This window comes from Solanum pennellii, chromosome 8 (genome assembly GCF_001406875.1).
Source record: "Solanum pennellii chromosome 8, SPENNV200".
Classification (NCBI taxonomy): Eukaryota; Viridiplantae; Streptophyta; class Magnoliopsida; order Solanales; family Solanaceae; genus Solanum; species Solanum pennellii.
The window spans coordinates 26,009,835-26,031,931 of NC_028644.1; the positions used below are offsets into that span (position 1 = coordinate 26,009,835).

Sequence of the window (22,097 nt, forward strand, 5' to 3'; positions counted from 1 at the left end):
TTTTCTAAGCTTACACTCTCAACCTGTTGAGCATGAGTCATAAGCCTAGAGATGTTCATATCTCCCAGTAACATAGCATTTCTGCACCCAATTTTCACCAAATATGACACTCCAGACAAGAACTTATTCATCTGACCTTTAATTCAGCAACCATGTAAGGAGCATACCTTGAGAGTTGGTTAAACTTGATCCCATATTCTTGTATTGTCATGTTTCCCTGCCTCAAGTTCATGAATTCGTGAGCATTTGCTTCTATCAACTCTATTGGGAAAAACCTGTCAGAAAGGTTTCACTAAAGAAATCCCAAGTAATAGGAGTTGCATATGTACCCCTATTTCCTTCCACTGAGTGTACCAGATATGAGCAACATCCTTCAACTAGTATGATGTCAACTCAACCCTATCATTCCCAGTTACTTGGATTACCTCAAAGAACTTCTTGATATCATCCAAGATATTCTGAGGATCTTCATTAGTTTGTGATTCGAAGAACTCAATCGGATTCATCATAACAAAGTCACGAACTCTTTCTACGGTTGATCCACCATTTGTATTCACAGGAACATGAACTCAATTTTTCTAGTTGGTCATACTCTGAGCCAACATCTGTATGCCATTCCTGAACTCAGAATCGGGGACTTTTTAATCTGGGACTGGAGGAGCTGCGTTTGCATTTGTAGCATTCGCATTCCTGTCGTTAGCTCTATATGGAGGCATGATCTGAAACGTAAAATGTCAAGTTAGAATGGAATTAGATCATACCTTACGCAAGATAAGAGTAACAAAAAAGTGAATTTTCCTAAAACACTTTGTAGCCTCCCTCTCATTAGATTGGGTGCACTTCACACCCATGAAAAGGACTCTACTTAGTGCAGCTTTTCAGACATCCTATGACTCTTAAACCTAGTACTTTGATACCAAGTATTTTAATGCCCCGAGCTACCTCCGAGATGCGGACACGGAACCTAGGACCACAAGTGATCCCAAGCTAACCCTGTTGGCATGATCATAAGAAACTAAAGATAATAAATTCAATGCGGAAGCTAACTTATAATTTAAAATTAAAAGATGGGGAATACCCATATTCTATAACTGAGATATTTGAAAAACTGATGAGTTTATTACAAGGAAGTTACTAACTCAATACTAAGCTGAAACTAACTATGTCTGAAATAAGCCTCTAAAGTAACTAAAAATGCTGGGACAGGCCCCAGCTAAGTCTAGCAAAAACTAAAACTAAAGGACTAATTACTAAAAAGAAAATCATGACTATTTTCCTCGGAGAATGAAGACTCACCACCGAATCTGTTGAACTGAAGATCGAAAATTGATCTAAGCATGTAGGATAGAATAAAGCTGAAATAAAACATAACTGAACAAGCACAAAAGCAAGTATAATATTCTAACATGATATACTAAAATCTGAGTTAACTGGATGCAATGACCAAATTTTTAACATGTTGATACTGAATAATAACTGAACTATAAATATGGTCAATGCATTAGAGTCTGACTCAACTGTGGGAGCTACTAATAACCGATAGTAAAACCACATGATATAAATGTGGAGCTCGATGTATACGCCCCATACAGAGGACACAACATACCTTGCCAGAGGTATAAAGGCATGCTAGCGTGATCACTACCTACGTGCCTAGTAGTTCTGGGACTGAATGGGTACGCTGAACCCTAGTCCAACTCGATATTATGCTACTCCCAATGAATAAAGCTATTAAGACATATGACTAAATTTCTGTAAATACTGGATAGCTCAAAATTGAACATGCAAACTGAGGATGCGACAATTAATCTAGTAATTATGCATTTATAACTGAGGCATGTATATCTGAAGTATATGAAATATTTGACCTAGCATGTGTATTTCAAGAACTAAAGAAATATATAGCTAGGGTTCTAAAATTCATTAGATAAACTGAATAATTACATGGATATCTAATTTAAAAAATATAACTAATTAATTCATGAAGTTTTGTTGAAGTTCTATAAACCCTAGGTCTAATCACTATATGGGAATCAAGAATCTGACTGAAAACAAGGGACCCAATGGGTGAAACACCCCACTAGTGAAATCCCACATACCTAGTGATGAAAATTCATGGATAAATATTTAGATTTCAGGACTGGAACTGCTGGATCCTTGTTGCATTCTTGAACTATGGTTCTTGACCTTTTTCTCCTTTCTTGCTTCAAATTTTCTAAGTTTTGATTTATGATTTTAAGTTATATAAGTTCTTGTTATGTTTCTAGGCTTAAACTGACTAAAATCTGATGATTTAGGGTCAAAACGACATAACTTAGGGTCTAAAGAAGTAGGAAAATATCAAAAGAGCCCTGAGTTAATTGCTGCCTGACCAAACAAGGACCTGGACGGACGGACCGTCGTTCAATCGAAGGTCCGTCATTTGGGTACGTAGGTTCGATCTGTTAGTCCTTTACTAAAATGGGCATAACCGTTTACTTGGAGGTCTGGTTTTAGCAAGGTCGATGGTTATGGAAATCTAATTCAATTATCTATCTTTTGGTATGTCATGGGACACCTAATTCATTTTGTGCTAAGAGTTATGACCATTTGAAGTTGAGCCAACTGCATTTTCACCCTAACTGTCTGCTAATTTCAACCTACGGTCATACCTATGATCTGTTGGTCCATCTACGAACCGTACTGGTCAATCGTGGTTCTTGTCAGAGAGTGGGTAAATGGGTTTTGATCGACGGACACAGACTCCAGACCGTAGGTCCGTTCGTCGTTCGACACTTAGTTAAATTTTCTAGGCTGAGTTTTTTGGGGCTTCAGACTCAAACAACGGATGCACAATACGGGCCGTAGGTCAGACTACGGTCCATCGATGGTAACCTTCGGTTGCACCTGCAGATTACTGAAAAGCTGATTTCTGGTTTGTTATAGATACGGGGTGTTACAAAACCATACTTAGTACATGTGTTTGTACTAATTCCAAGCTTTAATCTATATCTGAAGTAATTCATAGGTGAAGGTGATTTTGGGAGCAAAGCTTGGATTATAGGATCTTTCAAGCAAGTTTGAAGTATGTCCTTATTTGACTCGAGGGAATAGATGTCTTGATTTCTTAATTCAAAGTATTGTAATATACTTAGTAGTACTATATTTCTATTGTATGGGCCGTATCCCAAGTGTATTTTGAGCCTAAGGTTTGATGACATAAGACTTAATATTTCCTATGCTTTTTATATGAAATAGATTTTTAAAGACTATTCGAATGTGGTGAAAAGTTTTAATTCTGCACTACTTTTCATATATGTATATGCGATATGAACAATACGGAAGGGCTTGTACAAGACCTTCGAGAGGTCAAGTACGCTGTGTTGCACTCCAAGAGTGCCTAGCTTCTAGGTTGTACTCTCGGGATGTGACATGATCGCACGAATGATGGTTGTGATGAAGTAATTTCTCATTCCAAACCTAAAGAGCTCTGATTATTATTATAAAAGGGTTAGTCCCTAAGGATTATATTGTAAATTAATGCTTAAGGATGGCTTAAAGACATTTCAAAAAGGGGCTTTAGCTTAGCACCAAGCGAACTAGATATGAGAGGTGTCCCTTTCCAATGAGGGAAGGTAGGTTCACAATGGTTCTCATGAGTCGGATGAAAAATACAATGAAAATGTGCATAAAGAAGGTTTCCAATACTAATATCCTAGTTCCTTAACTATGTGCCCCATAGGAAGACTAGCTAGTGGATCTACCTAGAATGTTATGTTCATGTTTGGTTCTACCTTGGCAAGTAGTGCACCTTCTTTTGGTGTAGGGTTTCTATGATACTGAATTCCATGTTTAGCTCACATGGTCTATTGTCGGTTAAGGCTATTTTTCCTGAAAGTAAAATGAATGAATGAACGTAATAAAGATGGACACTAACAAGGGTGACTTAAGGGATTCTGCTTAGTGTAGGTAAGGGTATGGGACTTTACCTATGCATTGAACAAGTGGACCTTGAGATGAGTCCTAGAAGGATGTTCTTATGCACTTATGTTATGAATGAAATGCATGTGTTGACTTTACATGATGTTGATCTTATATGATGTTGACTTCATTTGATGAACATGATATTGGTGTAAGTTGCTATATATGATGATGAAATTCATGATATGATGTTATGTGAAGTGTAGTCATTGCTTATAGTTTCTTTACTAGTTGACTTAGTTTATGTGGGGTTATGGGGCTTCACATGAGCATTGCACTAGTTGGCTTGGATTGGGATTGTAGGTAAGGGTATTATATGCTTTGATGATATGAACTCTAAGATATGCGATGTTGATATGGCTTTATGATGATGTTGGTCTTGTGTTGGATATGAACATGTGCTAATGTTATTGTGACTATTGGCTTGTATATGCTCTTGTATGTGCATAAAGGATTTCCAAGTGACTTAGCATGGTTTTGAATAAAATGTCCCTTTATGCGTGATTTCAATGGTTTTACTTGCATATGTTTCCAAACTTAGTACATGTGGTTTTTACTAACCTATATTCTTTATATATCTACAATTATGTAGGTTTGGGCCATTGACGGTTTCAAGGACACTTTGAAGGAAGACTTGGATTTGTTCCCAAGTTATTGGTGAGTCCTCAAGTCCGAGGATGATGCCACTTTTCTACTCTAGCTATGATATTGATTATGTCTAAGAGAATTGTTCTTTCCTTATCTTTTGAGACTTTGTTGTAAGCCTATATGTGGCATATTGTAATAGTGTAAGGACTATGCCCAAACCTTATACTTCTATGATAGATGGAGACACTATAAGAAAAGTACTGATTACCTGGGGATTTTCCTAGGGATAACATAGTAAAATCCGCATGTAACTTGATTACCTGCAAATTTTCTTGCAAAATGAAAAAGGATGGAAAAACCTTCGTAGGTAATTCTCACCTGTGGATTTATACTGGCCCTAGGTAATTTACCTGGGTATTTAATATCCTCAGGTAACAACTGTGGATTTATATGCAATAAATAACAAAAATTCTTACGAATATTTTACCAAAATTTCTTATGAAAACAAAATTTCTTGGGGATTTTCATGGAAATATTTCACAAGCAAATCGCTACGAAGATTCCTAAGTAAATCTGTAGGTGTTTGGAGATAAAATTTTGTGAAACAAATGGAAATTTCCTGTAGATATATATATATGAAAATATTGCTCAAGATAATTCCTATGAAAAGAAACCCACAAGAACTAACAAAAAATATAACTCATGTTATATCACTTTCATTCAACAAAAAACTTAATTCATAATTTATAATTTGTATGAAAAGAAACCCGCAGGATCAATAGTTTATGATTCAAACGGACAAAAACAAAATACAACTAAAATTTGAATCCTAAATAGCACTATCAACTATCTCAATCCTCACTTTCATTCACGCTATCAGAGTCATGGGCAGAACCACTATCATTCACGCTATCAGAGTCATCACCACTTTCATCCTCATAAGCTTGATTGTCTTCTTGAGATTATTGCTCATTTGAAGATGATGTGTTGTATACGTGCTTCTTAAATAAGTCCAGTTCCCTCCTCATCCTCTTATTTTGTGACTCTCTTTCTGCAATTGAGCATATAAGTCAACATTGGAAGCATTTACCTGAGCTTTAATCATCTCATCGATTTCCCTTGATAAAGATGATGTTGATTGTTTTGGAAGATGCCTTTACAGATCGACCCAGCGAGCCAAGACCTTTAACTCTTCTTTTTTTCCTTCCACCAACAGATTGCACCCAGATAATCATTTGTGTTAATTGAGAAGGTTGACCAGCTATGTTAGTTTCTCCTTCCGCAGCTGATGCACTTTGAGAAGCTAATAATTCTTGTTTCTTTCTTTCAAACGTATTCTGCATCAAAACAAGTTATATGAGACAATTTTATATCTAGATCTCACTATTAACTAGAAACCATCAAAAGCAATATACTTATCAACATTGATATTAATAAATAAAATATGACTACATAAGATCTTAGGATGACAACTCGCTATTCATCATGTCATTTGTTTGACTTGGTTTATCTCCGGATAAGGAGCATGGTTATGTTTAACAGCTGCTAATGTGTGCCAGAGAATTGGCAGGAGCTAGTCATTTATTTAGTTATGTGTCTCTTGACAAAGTTATTTATGTAAGGAAGGATTACTAGCAAGCAGCACCAAAATGTTGGACCATGATTCCAGCTTGATACACCACACAGATTCCAGGACCACCAAAAAAAACCTATAAAGACGTTCAAACCTGGCCAGAATTATGAATGAATAAAGTTGATACACCACACAGATTCCAGGAACAACCTTAGTCACGTCTCACTTTGTGAGATTTCATTGAATATGCCATAAGGGATTCTAAGTTGAATTCAGCATTTTGTAAAATCTTGTAGCACCCAAATTCGGAGACTCTCTACATTGAGTTCAACTAGATGTTTAAATTCTATACCAGCAGCTCATAAACCATATCTTCATATCTATTTACGTGTTCAACATTGTTTTCTTGAATTTTACATTGACTGCTTGAGGCCATTTCAAAGTCACATCCTTGATGACTACCTGAAGCACCTGAATAGATATGTTTATTCAAATTAACTGAAGGTGCCTCCTCTCCATGTGACGTCCAATACTAATATCCTACTGTGAACCCTTTTTGAAGAATATGCAAATTAACTTCATCGGGTGTCAGGTGCTTCATATTTTTACAACGCTTACAAGGACACCTTATAACTTTTCAAGACAAATACTTCTGTTGACAACAAGAAAATTTAATAAACTCATCCATGCCACTTATAAATTCATCAGTATACCCTGCTCGACCAGGATTAAGTCTACTTACCATCCATTTTCTATGCTCGGGAATTTTCATTCTCTAAACCAAAAAATAGATTTATTTTTAAACACATAAATAAGAAAAATTAGACAATGTATGGGTCAACGATGGTTGGCGAAATTTGCTGATCAGCCACATGAGCCTAAAAATATACACATAGCAATACAAGAACAAGGACAAAAGAAAGAAACACACAATTTCCTGAAAAAATGAACTACCTGAGAAATAGAACTTAAATATAACGTACATGCTCCCAATTTGAATACTATTCTATAGCTGGTTTGACTCAATCGGTGAATCTGCATCCAGGATTTTTATTGCTAATATGTGTAAACTATGATCTTGCTTTTCTAGGATGTATATTAACAAAAGTTATACGCGAATTAAAAGTATAAAACTATTCTTTCAGCCTCAACACTCATGGTATAGATCATCCTAATGGTAACTGGAAAAGAATGAATCCTCCGCAACTGTTTTGAAAGTTCTTTTGACTAAGGATATGAGGTTTTTGTTACTTTCTAAATTTTTAAGTTTGATGAAATATTTCGTTTTTATATTATCTATTGTTTCCAACTTGCTTGGGATTGAGATGTAGCTGTATCTAATATGTTAACAAGCTGGTACTGAATTTTGTAGAAACACAACAACAACAATTATGTCTCAGTGTCTAACAAGTTGGGATCAGTTATATGAATCCTTACTGCTTTTTTCAAGCTCAACTCTTGTCAACATTAGTTTTGTGAAAACACAATTCTGCAAAATTGTACTGATAGTCCCTCGTCTAGCACTAACAAATGTCGTTAACTTACTCAGAACTCTACATTTTACTTGAAATTGCTCTGTTGCTTACAAAACTTACATACTCATTATCATTTAGTGAAATCTTACAGTTCCCTATAAATGAGATATCGAAACTTCCTGTGAAATGGCTTGCTTTATGCTTAGGTTTATTTGCATCCATAATCGCTCTGTTTGGGGGATGTTTTTCTAGTGGTTTCAATAGAACCTTTATGATCAAGGTCTGTACAACTTCTAATGGAAACTGAATGTTATCTGCGTACATTTTAGTTACTCCTTTCCTTCATTTACGTGGAATCGTCCAGGATTTTGGCTATTACATTCCTGGACATCGCGGTTTCACGGATTTGTGAAAACTAGTTTATCTTGAATTTTCCTTTTGTGTCTTCCTCTTAATAGACTTATAATAACTCACTATATACATCTCTAAGAAAACTATAATAACACTTAAATCTACTTAGAAAATGGTAAAACTATTTTTGGAATAACTTAATAAAGTAGTTGATAGAGCAGATTACTACTATAAGACTTGGAATGGCATCAAATATCCTATATCAAATTTTTTTCCTTTCCCCTGCATATCAACTTTTTGTACCTCAGAGATAACCTAAAACGCTTTTAGTTAAACCAAGTCACTCATCATAAACAAGTGACTAATTCCTAGATATTCAGTAAGAAGCAACAATAATCCCTTACATGTAAACTGCTACTATGAATTACATATGAAATTACATGAATTCATACAAGATTTAAAGCAAAAGAACTCACATCCACATATTAAAACAGAAACTCACATCAACTCAGAAAAAATTGAAGAGGAAAACAATTCGAAGAGTCTAGAACATACACCATTTGTAGGATATTAAACTTCAACAAGCTACAGAGAAGAAACATAATAAGGACATACACTCATCTTCTTCAATATTTGTGGCAAGTTTACCCACCAACCACTATTTGTATGTATGGGCATGGGTTGTAGCAATCTGTTTGACGATTACTCAAGGTACGCACAGAAGATCAAAACACCGCCATTATAAACAGAATCTAACAACAACACAAGCAGCTAATAAGAAATATAGCTAATGAAAAAGAAAAAATGATCTAAACTTAAGATCGCAACAATTATTGACCTCATAGAGCTTGAGATTTACAAAAAAAATCACTCAATCTTCATTCAAACTGATCAGTAAATGAAAATTTGCACATTAACCTCACATATCTTGAAATATGCATATTAACCTCAATTTTTGGGTAGATTGGCAAGCAAACCTTCTCGATTATACTCCTTTACTTCAAAAATATCTGCTTGGAGAGAGGCGTGAGGTTCACTTGGAGAGCTTTGAGCTTGGAGCTTTGGATGATCTTCGAGCTTAATCTACACTTAATTCTTCTATTGATTTCATCTCTGCTTCTACATGTGAGTTTTGGAGTGAAGGAAAATGGGTCTAGGTATGAGCTTAAGAGATTAGGAAAACGTGAAAGAAGTCTAGATAAATCCCAATTACTTTCCTAAAGTTAAAGTGTTTTTAATTGGTCTTACTATCCAAAAGATATATATATACTTTAATGATTTTGTTATGAAACTATATAAATTTAGAAGAAGAATAAAGTAGGGAGAAAAGAAAAGACTTCTTATTTCTCTTGAAGTATATTCAGGATTTATCGATCTTCTTTACAATGAAGGAAAACCCTTTATTTATAGGGAAAACTTAACTTTGTCCCCAAGTAGGATTGCTAACCATATCCTAAAAGGACTCACATAATTAGACATTCACTATAATACAAATTGTTTATAGCACTCCCCCTTGTATGTCGGTAGATTATGTGCCTCGTTAAAATCTTATTAGATAAAATCCAGTGGAAAAAAGATCTAGAGAAGGAAAAAGAGTACACATATATAATAATACGCATTATGGATGCCTCATTAAAAACCTTACAAGGAAAACCCAATGGGACAAAACCTTGTGAGCAAAAAAAGAGTACATCATGTATTAACCCCCCCTCATGAGAACATCAATCCAGAGACTTGGATCTTCGTTTTCAAAGCTTGAGCATCATCTTCTTGAAAGTTGTAGTTGGTAGAGACTTGGTTGATAAATCAATTATAGTATTACTTGAACAAACATGTTGCATGTTGATATCACCATTCTTGGGAGCTCATGAGTGTAGAAAAACCTTGATGAAATATGATTTCTTCTATCTTCTTTTGTGAATCTTCCCTTCAGGATCAAAGATTTCTGCAAGTTCCTTACTACTACTTCATTTAAGCAAATAATCTATTGCCTTTTGAAAACTCTTTAAGAGTTTCAATTATAGTTATCAACTTGCATAACAATACTTGTATATGCTCTATGCATTTTGAATCTATTTAATTCTTATGAGGATGATAAACAAGTTTTCTAAAACCTTGTATATGTTAGATTTCGAACTCATTGGATATTTTTCATATTAGTTTTGTCAAGTGACAACATTCACTATTAGATGTATGACATCTTCTAGTGTCTAGATTGCAAGTCAAATAAGCTTTACGCTTACCAAGATGCACCATTCCACTTTTCACTTGATAACTATTTCTACACCACCATGCTTTAATAGACGTAGAATTTATATCCTCATAATCCTTTACAATATTGCGCGCTATTGTATCAAAGATATCGTCAATGATATATCATTTTGCATTGATTCACAATACGATATAACTTATTGAGATCTCATCACTTTATTATTTTTAGGTTGCTACCCCTCTGATGAGGTTCCATAAAGTGTTGTCGTAGGCTCTTCAAGAGCACATTGTCTCCTTAGTATGATCATTTTGATGCTTTGATCCTCCTCCCTTTTTCAAGAATTATTTTATTAGAATTGATTAGTCTATCATGCTTCATGCATGTCGTAGACTCTATCCTTAAGGTACATTTAATAGGAGTATTTACAACTCTTCTGTTGCTTCTAGTCTCCCCCTTATGTTAGACAAACTTACATATATCTCAATCATTTGGAGAATCTATCTTTGTGCATCATTGTATACTCATTGATTATATACTACATACCAAAATAATCAGATGAAAAATATTTGGTCCCTAACCATAAATTAATTTAAAGAAAATCTAATCATAATTTATTAGTTTGATACGTACAATTACTTTTGTATGCAATATCAGATTTCATATCAACATAAGAAGCTTTATTTTCATAAACAATGATTTTACTATTTGAGACATTTAGTGTCACATCATCTTGAGTATTTATCAATATTATCAAGATAAATTGTCTTGATTACATATTTTGAAATTGTGCTCTTAACTCAATTATTTTTGCACAAACAATTTTGTGAATGTCAAACTACATGTTGACAACAAACGCACATGTGATTATCTTATAGATGCCTCTTTTTATCATATCAAATGATAGGTGAACGGGCCCATATTCACCTTTTATACTTTTCAGAATTTAGGGATTTAGTCCCAACTTTAATTGATCCAATCAACTTTATCACGAGAACAAGCAACGTAAAGAATTCTTGAAGAATCTTCTAGTTTTTCAATGTATGTCCATTACTCAGTATGCACATCTTTGGGATGACCAAATTATTCATGCCAACTAATAAAATTGTTAGTACTCGTAAACTCCAAGTTTACTACATCATGTACCTTTTGCTTTGGTAAATTTCTGATTTACTATTATATGAGTAAATTTCAATATTGTTAATCCAAGAGTAATTTTCAGATTTATTTCTTATCAATTACTTCACCCTTTAGGTGAGTCGTGATCATATCATTTAATGAACTAATCTGAAGAAAATTGTGCATATAACATAATAATTTGTGCCAGCATTTTTTGCAAACATCAAGTTGCGAGATAATAATAGGCACACATGAGACCATATAGAAGAAACATTTATTAGGACCATTAAATATCTAAACAATCTACTAGGTGGATGACTAGGTCCACAAATATTTATATACGTTCCTAGAACACAGAGAATACAATCTCAACTTTCGTTTATGATGGTCTCAGAATTAGCTTGTCTTGCTAACATTCAATACAAGAAAACTAACCATTTAAAAGAATTTTTAGGTTCTTCAATGGATGTTTTTTTTAATTTCCATAATTCGTCTAAACATTATAGACTAATGATGTCTTAGACAATTATGCCAAATTAAGAAAGTATTGAAATTAAAAAAACTTCTTATTTATCATAGAATGTGCCTCAATTGAACTAATTCATGTCCAATACAAGCCTGAAGATAAAGCATGAAACGTTTCTATTATACATGTCTTCTTAGAGACATTCTTGATGATACCACATCGTTAACCAAAGGTCGCAATCTTTCTCATACCTAGCATGGTGGGGCTTACACCTCATTCCCTTTAAAGAATGGATCTATATTTTTAGCATTTATCAAAAGTTCTCATTCTTCATGAATGAAACACAAATATGTGAGCATATCAAATAATGATAGCTTTAGTACCTCATTCCATATCTATGTGCATTATTCAATCACTTGTCTTCTTTCAGACATATTATGCACTACAACCACATTCACTTTACGTAATTGAGCAAATTCAGTAAATTTCATTACTTCTCATCAAAACACATTAGTTTTTCTTTAGTCACTATTATATCATCAATATGGTGAATTGAGACTCACATTCAATGTCTTATCCATATAAAAGTGTCTTAGGTCATAAATCGATGGATCTTGAACCCAATATCTTATCATCATGGTGTATCAGAACTTTAACCCAATGTCATATCCTCTTTTTGCGATTGGACATAAATCCATCGTCTTATTCTTTTGGTGCGATAAAACTTAAATCTATCGTCTTACCCATAATGAGGCTCAACCTCAAGCCTTCAAAATAATTGTAATTTTATCACTTTTGATGATCATTAATATGATCGTACATTATAATTACACACAAAATTGAGATTATTGATTTATTATAATCAACATTAGTAGTAAATATATATAGCTTAATAGATCATACACCTCATATAAAGGTTGAAAACATTCCTTTCACTAAATTGTGCTTATTTAATTATTAAAATAAATTAAGGAATTCTCTTCCCAGTCGATTAAAATTAAACGTATAGAAAGTCGACAAGTCTCTTTAAGTACTTACTTTAGATGGTACCTCCAGATATATTACATAAATAATTATAACATAAAGATAAATCATACCTTGAAGATATAAGAACCTTATTGCATAACTTATGCAAGATCTCTTTTACACTTTTCCCGTCTTCTTCATCATTCATTCAGAATAGAATAATCGTGTTGATAACGTGTCATGAAACTATATAAATTTAGAAGAAGAAGAAAGTAGGGAGAAGAGAAAAGAATTCCTATTTCTCTTGAAGTATATTCGGGATTCATCAATCTTCTTTACAATGAAGGAAAACCCTTTATTTATAGGGAAAACTTAATTTTGTCCCCAAGTAGGATTCCTAACCATATCCTAAAAGGACTCCACATAATTAGACATTCACTATATACAAATTGTTTATAACAGATTTTTAATTGTTTTAATTAATTGGTCTTATTATCATAAAAAATAATAAGTAAATGAAAAAGAAATCAACCATCTAATAGAATAAAATGCATAGATAAATCCCCAATTATTTTCCAAGGTAATAAAATGTCTTGGTAAATCCCTAAAAATAATTTTCAGACAATATGGAATTTTTCTATAAATTAAAAAGGAATTTTTTTGGTCCATGTACCTGGGGATTTACCTAGAGATATTATTCCTGCAGATAAATTTCCTAGATAATTTCGTGGGAACGAATTTAGTGCAAAATGACACTAACTTTAGCTACGAAATTTGTTGAGAATATACGTTTCACAAGTAATATATTATAAAATTGAGAAACTTAAGATTTTTCAAAAAAAATCTACAAGTATTATGTGCGAGAATGAGANATATGATAAACGAGAAGTCTAAGTATAAGTTTTTAATTTTTCGCATTTTTCTCTACCTATGATATGCAATGATGTATAATAAGGGCTAGTCTAAATCCTCTTCGAGGACGAAGACGCCGGTTAGGTTTAGGAGGTGCTCTCCAATCGTGACAGAATCATTCTTTCATTGACCCGTTGATCGCTTGACACACGTGGTATGAAATACGTGCTACAATGCTTACACCTCATATTAGTGTATGTGTCTCATTCTTTTGATTATTCATCATCGTACAGACCTTCGTCTAAACACCTCCAAATGTTTAACCCTAGTTTTTCTCTTAGATAAATTCTTTTCTGACTCATAAAACAAATCATAATATGGTTGTGAAACTCATCTCTTCACGTTCCTCGACGTAGAAAGCCAATCTCTCGACTTGTTCGATACACTTTATTTCTTACAAAATATCACATGCATATTATGTTTGAATATAAATATAATAGTATTACCTAAAAGAGAAAATATAAAAATCAATTTATTTTACAATACTGAAATATTATCAAATCCTAAATCTTGAGGGTTAACATGTTTTTCAAACAAGTCTCTAGAGATAACCTTTGTAAAAGGATTATCTATCATTTCACGTGTATGAATGTATCGCAAAGTTATTTATCCACTTGTTACTACGTCTCTTACAAATTTATATTTGATGTCAATATGTTTGATCTTGCTATTACAATTTGGATCCTTCGTGTATGCGATAGTCGCTTGACTATTACAATATAGAATCATGGGATCCTTAGAATTTTTTGCAATACTCAAAGAATCCCTTTGACCAAACAACTTCTTGTATTGCAGATGCATAAGCCATGAATTCAGATTCCATTGTTGAAAGAGTTGTGCAAGTTCGTTTCTTACTTTTCCATGAAATAGCACCGCCATTTAGTAAAAAAGTATAATCAGATTTTGATCTTCTATCATTCTGGTCATTAGCCTAATCAACATTTGTATATTCTCTTATGAGTAAATCAGATCCACTATAACACAATGTATAATTAACAGTTTCCTTTAGGTATCAGAATATTCTCTTTACTGTTTCCAATAATATCTTCGAGGATTGGATTGATACCTGCTAACTAGACTCACGACATAATAAATATCCGGGCGAGTACACATCATAGCATATATTGAACCCCCGAAAACACTAGAATAAGAGACTCGAGACATGTCTTCCTTTTCTTTTTAAGTCTTAGGACACATTTCAAGGCTTAAAGTTTCACCCTTTGCTAGGTTTATCCATGAATTTGCAGTTATTCATTCGAAAACGTTTCAATATCTTCTTTATACAAGTTTCTTGAGATAAACTCAAAAATTTCTTGAAAAAATCTCTTTGGATCTTAACACCCAATATATAGTCTACTTCACCCATATCTTTCGTATCAAATGATTTTGAAAGCCATGACTTGACAGTTTTCACATACTTCAAATTATTTGTAGCTAATAAGATATCATCTAACTTTTTTACATAGATGCAATCGTATTCATCGATGAAGGTGAATTAAAAGGACACCACCTCTTTATGACATCTCATGTGTCGCTGTCTTAAAGATTCCTTGAAGCCATAAATTGATCTTTTCACTTTACAAACAAATTTTTTCTTGAACTTTAACTACAAAACGTACTGATTGTTCCATGAAGGATGAGATTCACTTGTCGAGAATGTGTTTGCATTTTGTGTCAAGTTTGATACTTGATACTTAATTTTGATGAGTATATTAATTTTGAAATATCTTGACGTTATGTTGCTGAGTATACTATCTCACATCACTATTGTATGAAAATATTTGTTAAGATAATTGATTGATAGCTTCAAGAATTCAATCATCGTTTAATGAGGTTAGAACAAATTTGCTTAATGGATTTGCTTACTTGAATTTAGTTGACTTAGCTCATTCTCTGGTTTGGACATCAAGAACATATTGAGAATGACTGAATCCTATTCTGATGATTTTGGTGAAAATATATAAATGATGTGTCTGATTGTTAATAAAAAGTTGTCCAATCTAAAATTGGTGATCTTTCTGAAAAGCTAGTTAAGGTAAGAAACATTTAAAATATCCTCTTGTATTTCGCCTTATAAATTTTGTGTTCCTTCTGTCGGTTGCTACTGCTACAATTGAAAGAGTTTTCTCGACAGTGAAGTTGATCATGAGTAAATTAAGAGATCGAATGGATAATGATCTCATAAATAATTGTGGTGTACCTCATGTAGAGAAAATAATATTTAATACTATTTCTGATGATAGTATTATGAATATTTTTAAGAAATGAAAACTCATAAAATAGAATTCTAATAATGTATTTTAATTAATCAATATTTGTTTTATTTGTTTATTAATTTTTTATATCTTAAATTTGTTAAAAACCTGGGTGCACCATTGTGGGGTAACTATTATTGATAAAAGATCTACAAATTAAAAAAAAAAAAAAAGGGTCTAAAAAATACTTCAACTTTAATCGAAACTGTGATATGATACCAAACTTAATGAAAGACCTTTTACCCCCTGTACTTTTAAAAGTCTATTTTGAAGGTATATACGTACCCATGTGGACACATTACTATTTAAAATGATGCAATATATATGATGTCCACGTGAACACATATATACCTTTAAAATACACTATTAAATAATACAGAAGAGTAACAACAATTTCTGTTAAAGTTTGGATATCTTTCAATCTTTTTTTCCTAAAAAAGAATTAATTAATTTTTCCCCTCAAAATACTAGCGCAAGTCTCGATATCTCAGTTTAAAAGATGTAAGCATCTATATCTGTTATGTTGTAGATAAAATATATTATATTCATGTATTTTAATTTAAAGTCCTAAATACATTATTTATGAGATTTTTTCCTTCTAATTTAACAAGGTATTAAGATTTGAGATAACAACTTTACAGTTTGAGAAATTTTTAAGATAAATACAAAACTTAAATTCACTACAAAAGGAATTTCAATTACCAACAAAAAAATCGTTGGTAAATTGAACAAATTGATTGGGAAATTGAGTTACCAACTAAATGTCAACTAAAGTTAATTCGTTGCTAAAAATCTTGTCACTAAGTATTACCAATCGATTTTAATTTGTTGGTAAACTTACCAATCAAAAATCAGTTGGTAAACACCAAAAATGTTGTTACAAAAATTTGAAACATGGCCTTGAAATTTCCGTCGGTAAATTCACCAACTTATTTTTAGTTAGTATATCATTAGTACCTTTACTAACAAATTGACAAGAAGTTAGTAAATTTTTTTCTTCATTATTCAACACCCACATCGGAACCCAACAATATCCGAATTCATGTCAGGTTGTCCATTAGGAGTAAAGCATAGCGCTCTCTAACAAACGAAACTCCGTACCCAAGGGGAATCGAACCCAAGACCTCTTGATTAAGAATGAAGAGTACATACCACTACAGCACAACCCTTATTGATAATAAATTTTAAATACGTTAGTATGATTATTTATTTTTCTAATTTATTGTAGTTTGTTGGTAATATATCATTCTTGTTCAATTTTAAGTTAGTAATTGATTGACAATATATTCAAAATATTATTAACTAAATAATTATTCAATAGTAAAATATTTATTAATTTATTGCATTTAAAAATCTAAAAGCATAAATATAAATCAAAAAATATTAATATCAATTTTAGAAATCATATTTGAATGAAACAATGCAAAATCTATGATAACAAGTTAAGTTATTCTCAATATGATACATATAATTATATCAAAAATTTAATTTGAGCACGTTTATAAAAAATATTCATCAAAATAAATTGTTGGCCAAAACTTAAAAGTTAAAACGCGTAATAACACAAACTGAAAATGGAAGCCTCAAAACCTGAACCAACCATCCTATTAGATATAAAAATGACATCTGAAAGCTTATATCGCTGACAAAATTCTCATTAGAGCACGTTCACAAAAATTGTTAAGCGAAGTTAAATTTTGGCCAAAAGTTAAAACACCTAAGGTATAAACTGAATATTAAAATCTCAAAATCCAAACCAACCTTCCTATAAGATGAAAAATGACCTTCCGGAGCTAACTGCGTTGATGAAATATAAATTTAAGCATGTTACTAAAAAATTGATCAAATTCAAATTTTAGCCAAAAGTTAAAACGTTTAACGATACAAACTGAAATAAAAGTCTCAAAACCCGAACCAATCATTCTATGAGATTAAACTGAACTTGTATGGGAAACGTGGTGACAAAATTTCGATTCGAGCATGATTACCAAAAATATTGATTAAAGTAAAATTTTGGTCAAAACTTAAAAGATAAAATGTCTAACGACACAAACTAAAAACGGAAGCCTCAAAATCCGAACCACGTATCCTATTACATCAAAAATGACCTTTCGAATTTAACTGCGCTAACAAAATTTTAATTTGAACACGTTTATTAAGTATATTGATCGAAATAAATTTTGGCCAAAATTTATAAGTTAAAACACCTAATGGCACACAATAAAAAGGAAAGTCTCAATATCCGATCCAACCATCCTATTAGATAAAAAAATGACCTTTAGAGTTAATTACGCTGACGAAATTTTCATCAAAGCACGTTCACAAAAATATTGACCAAAGTCATATTTTGGCCAAAAACATAATTAGATTTAGAACACCTAGCGGCACAACCAAAAATGAAAACCTCAAAACTTGAACTAACCTTCCAGTTAGATGAAAAATGATCTTTCGAAACTAATGGCACCGACATAGATTTAATCTTAGCACATTCACAAAAAATATTGACCAAAGGCAAGTTTTGACTAAAATTTAAAAGCTAAAACGCATAACAACTCAAACTAAATATGAAAGCGTCAACATTAGACGCTTATTTACCAAAAAATTTAACTTCATTGATAAATTTATCAACTATTAAAATATAAGTTAGTAATTAATAATTTACCAATAAATTTTATCACATTTGCTAACAGTTACTATTCAACTAAACATTCATATGTAATATTACCAACTAATAATCAATATGTTGGTAATTTTACTAATGAATTAATGATCCTTTGGTATATTACCAACTATTTTAATGATGTTAGTAATTTACTAACAACAATCTTTATTCTTCGGCAAAATTTTCAACTAATTGGATATTAGTTGGCAAGTTTACCAACAAATTATATTTCGTTACGAATTTACCAACATATTTATATTTGGTTGGTAAATTTAACAACACAATCTAGTCATTGGTAAATATTTGGTTAGTAATTCATTGGTAATATGTTAATAAATTATATAAACAATTTTTTTATCATATTTACCAACCGATATATACTTCGTTGGGTAATATCATCAACAAAAAGATGTAAGTTAGTAATATTTCAGTTGGTAATCCAGTGATAGAACGTTGCTAAATTTGGCGCCATTTTTTTCCGCCGTATTAACCAATTGAAATACTTAGTAAAATTTTGGTTGGTAATTTGTTAGAATTTCGTTGTTAAGTTTTATAATATAAGTCAATTAGAAATATGTTGATAATTTATTAGTAGAACACTACGCAACTTAAGTTGCTAATAAAATTTGTTGGCAATTTAGGGGTTTTTTTTTAAGTTATTGAATGTGTAACCTTTAGCCAACATCATTCATCTGACATTATGCAGATTTAGACTAGACTTATTTGATTTGAATATTTTTGGTATAATTTTAAATATATACCATAAAATAATTAGTTTACAATAAATATACACAAAGTTATATGAAATATACACTCACTATACAATATAACTTGTCAAAATTCATGGAAAGTATACACCAACTCTATAATATAGTGTACAATGACTATATATTGTGATACAATAAAAAACTGAATATAGCTTAAAGTATACATTGATTATATACATGAAGTATACATTGACAATTCAATATCGATCAACTCAAAATTACCTCTAAACAATCCAAAAGTTTCAGCTATGAAATTCTCTCGATGTTTCAAGTATTTCATGTATAATTCGCTCGAATCAATTCACGTTTGCAATACGTTGAACTTTTTAAGAAGATAATTGGCTTCAAACAATTCATGTTTGCAATACATCGAACATTTTGAATAAATTGGCCAATTTTTTTATACCAAATGGATATTTCAAAAATGTGAATGTTATTACGAATGTTTATTTAAACCAGGTACATAATCTGGTTATAATAGAATAAATATATTTTGATTAACTTAGGAATAGTCAACATGACGGAAAGGAAAAGGGTATATGAATGACTCAAAATAATGAGAAGCCTAATTAACAGAACAAATAAATTAATTATATGGATAATATTATAGATAAAAGGGAGAATCCGCAAGTACCCCCTAGACTATGATCGAAATTTCAGATACACACCTTAACTAAACTAAGGTCCTATTACCCCCCGAACTAATATTTTTTTTGTAATTATATATACTTTTTGTCTTACGTGGCACACTCCATGACCCCATGCAATTGAGGCGCGTGGAAAATATTTGGATGCCACATAAGCCAAAAAGGTGCACAAAATTACGAAAAAAATTAGTTCAGGAGGTAAAAGGTGTTAGGTTGTGGAGCCTGATTAATATCTGATGTACTGTCATATATTAATGTTCTCTGTAACCAAATATACTCTGAATTATTAATGGAGGTAATAGGTGTTAGGCTGTACTATTTATTCTCCATTTATTCTCTGTAACCAAATATACTCTGAATTATTAATATATATACCCCACCGCCGTGGAAGTTTACCCACGAGGTGTTACCACGAAATATTAGTTTCTCTCTTTCTCTCTCTAGATCTCTCATCTCTCTCTCTCTCAAAAGTTCTTGTGTTCTTCATTCATCAAGTGAGTGTGTGTGAATTCGATCCTAACAACTGGTATCAGATCCAAGGAGATTCAACACGATCACTGAAGATGGATAGTTCAAAGCTTGGAATCGAGAAGTTTGATGGATCCAATTTCAGTTTTTAGAAGATGCAGATCAAAGATTATCTGTACCAGAAAGATCTCCACGAACCGTTGACCGGGGTGAAGCCGGAATCCATGACGGAGGAGCAGTGGAAACTCAAGGATCGTCAGGCTCTAGGGTTGACCCGGTTGACTTTGTCAATAAATGTGGCGTTCAACATCGTGAAGGAGAAGACTACGTCCGATCTGTTGAAGGCACTGTCAAACATGTATGAAAAACCATCGGCGATGAACAAGGTATATTTGATGCGTAGATTGTTCAATTTACAGATGTCTGAGAAAAGATCCGTTTCTCATCATATAAATGAGTTCAATATGATTGTGAGTCAACTCAATTCTGTGGATATTAATTTCAAAGATGAAATTAAGGCGTTGATTTGATGTCATCTCTGCCCGAGTCTTGGGATACTGTTGTTGCTGCGATTAGCAGTTTCTGTGGATCTGAGAAACTGAAGTTTGATGAAATCCGTGATGTTGTTCTTAGCGAAAGTATTCTCAAACGAGAAGAGGAAGATTCATCGGGCAGTGCTCTCAGCGTTGACCGAAGGGGGAGAAGTAAGACAAAATGCCAAAATCAACATGGTCGATCAAAATCAAAGAATCGAGGAAAATATCCAAACAGATCAAACGTGACTTGTTGGAACTGTGGAGAAAAAGGGCAGTTTTGGATGAACTGTACAAAGCCAAAAAAGAAACAGAATCAGAAATCTGGAGATGACAATGATTCTGTAAATTCAGCAGAGGACATTGGGGATGCTCTAATCCTTAGTGTGAACAGCCCGGTTGAATCATGGATTTTGGATTCTGGTGCATCTTTCCGTTCGTCTTCAAGCAATGAGTTGTTCCAAAATTTCAAATCTGGAAATTTTGGAAAGGTGTATCTTGCTGACAATAAAGCTTTAGAGATTGAAGGAAAGGGTGAATGTTTGCATAAAGTCCCCCTCGGGAAACCAGTGGACATTGGAGGATGTCAGATATATTCCTGGGCTCAAGAAAAATCTGATCTCTGTTGGTCAGTTGGATAGCACGGGATATGTAGCAGATTTTGGGAAAGGTTCGTGGAAGATTGTGAAAGGTGCTATGGTAGTAGCTCGTGGCACCGAATCTGGAACCTTGTACACCATTGCGGGATGTATTAACATGGCCGCTGTTTCTGAAGGTGCTTCCGGTTCATGTCTATGGCACAACAGACATGGACACATGAGTGCTAAAGGAATGAAGATGCTGGTTGCAAAAGGAGTATTAGAGCGCCTGAAGTCTGTTGATATGGGTCTTTGTGAGAGCTGTGTTATAGGCAAATAGAAAAGAGTAAGCTTCACAAAGACTCCTAGAGATCCAAAGAAAGTGCGGTTGGAAATGGTCCATACAGATGTTTGGGGACCATCTCCAGCATCATCACTTGGAGGATTCAGATTCTATGTTACCTTCATTGATGATTCCAGCAGGAAGGTATGGGTTTACTTCTTGAAGCATAAGTCAGATGTGTTTGCAACTTTCAAGAAGTGGAAAGCTGAAGTTGAGAATCAGACC

The 22,097-nt window shown here is 32.8% G+C and overlaps 1 pseudogene; it reads right to left on the reverse strand.

The window, feature by feature from the left end:
* Positions 1–5,232: 5,232 nt before the first annotated feature.
* LOC107027031 lies at positions 5,233–9,185 on the reverse strand (annotated as a pseudogene).
* Positions 9,186–22,097: the final 12,912 nt, after the last annotated feature.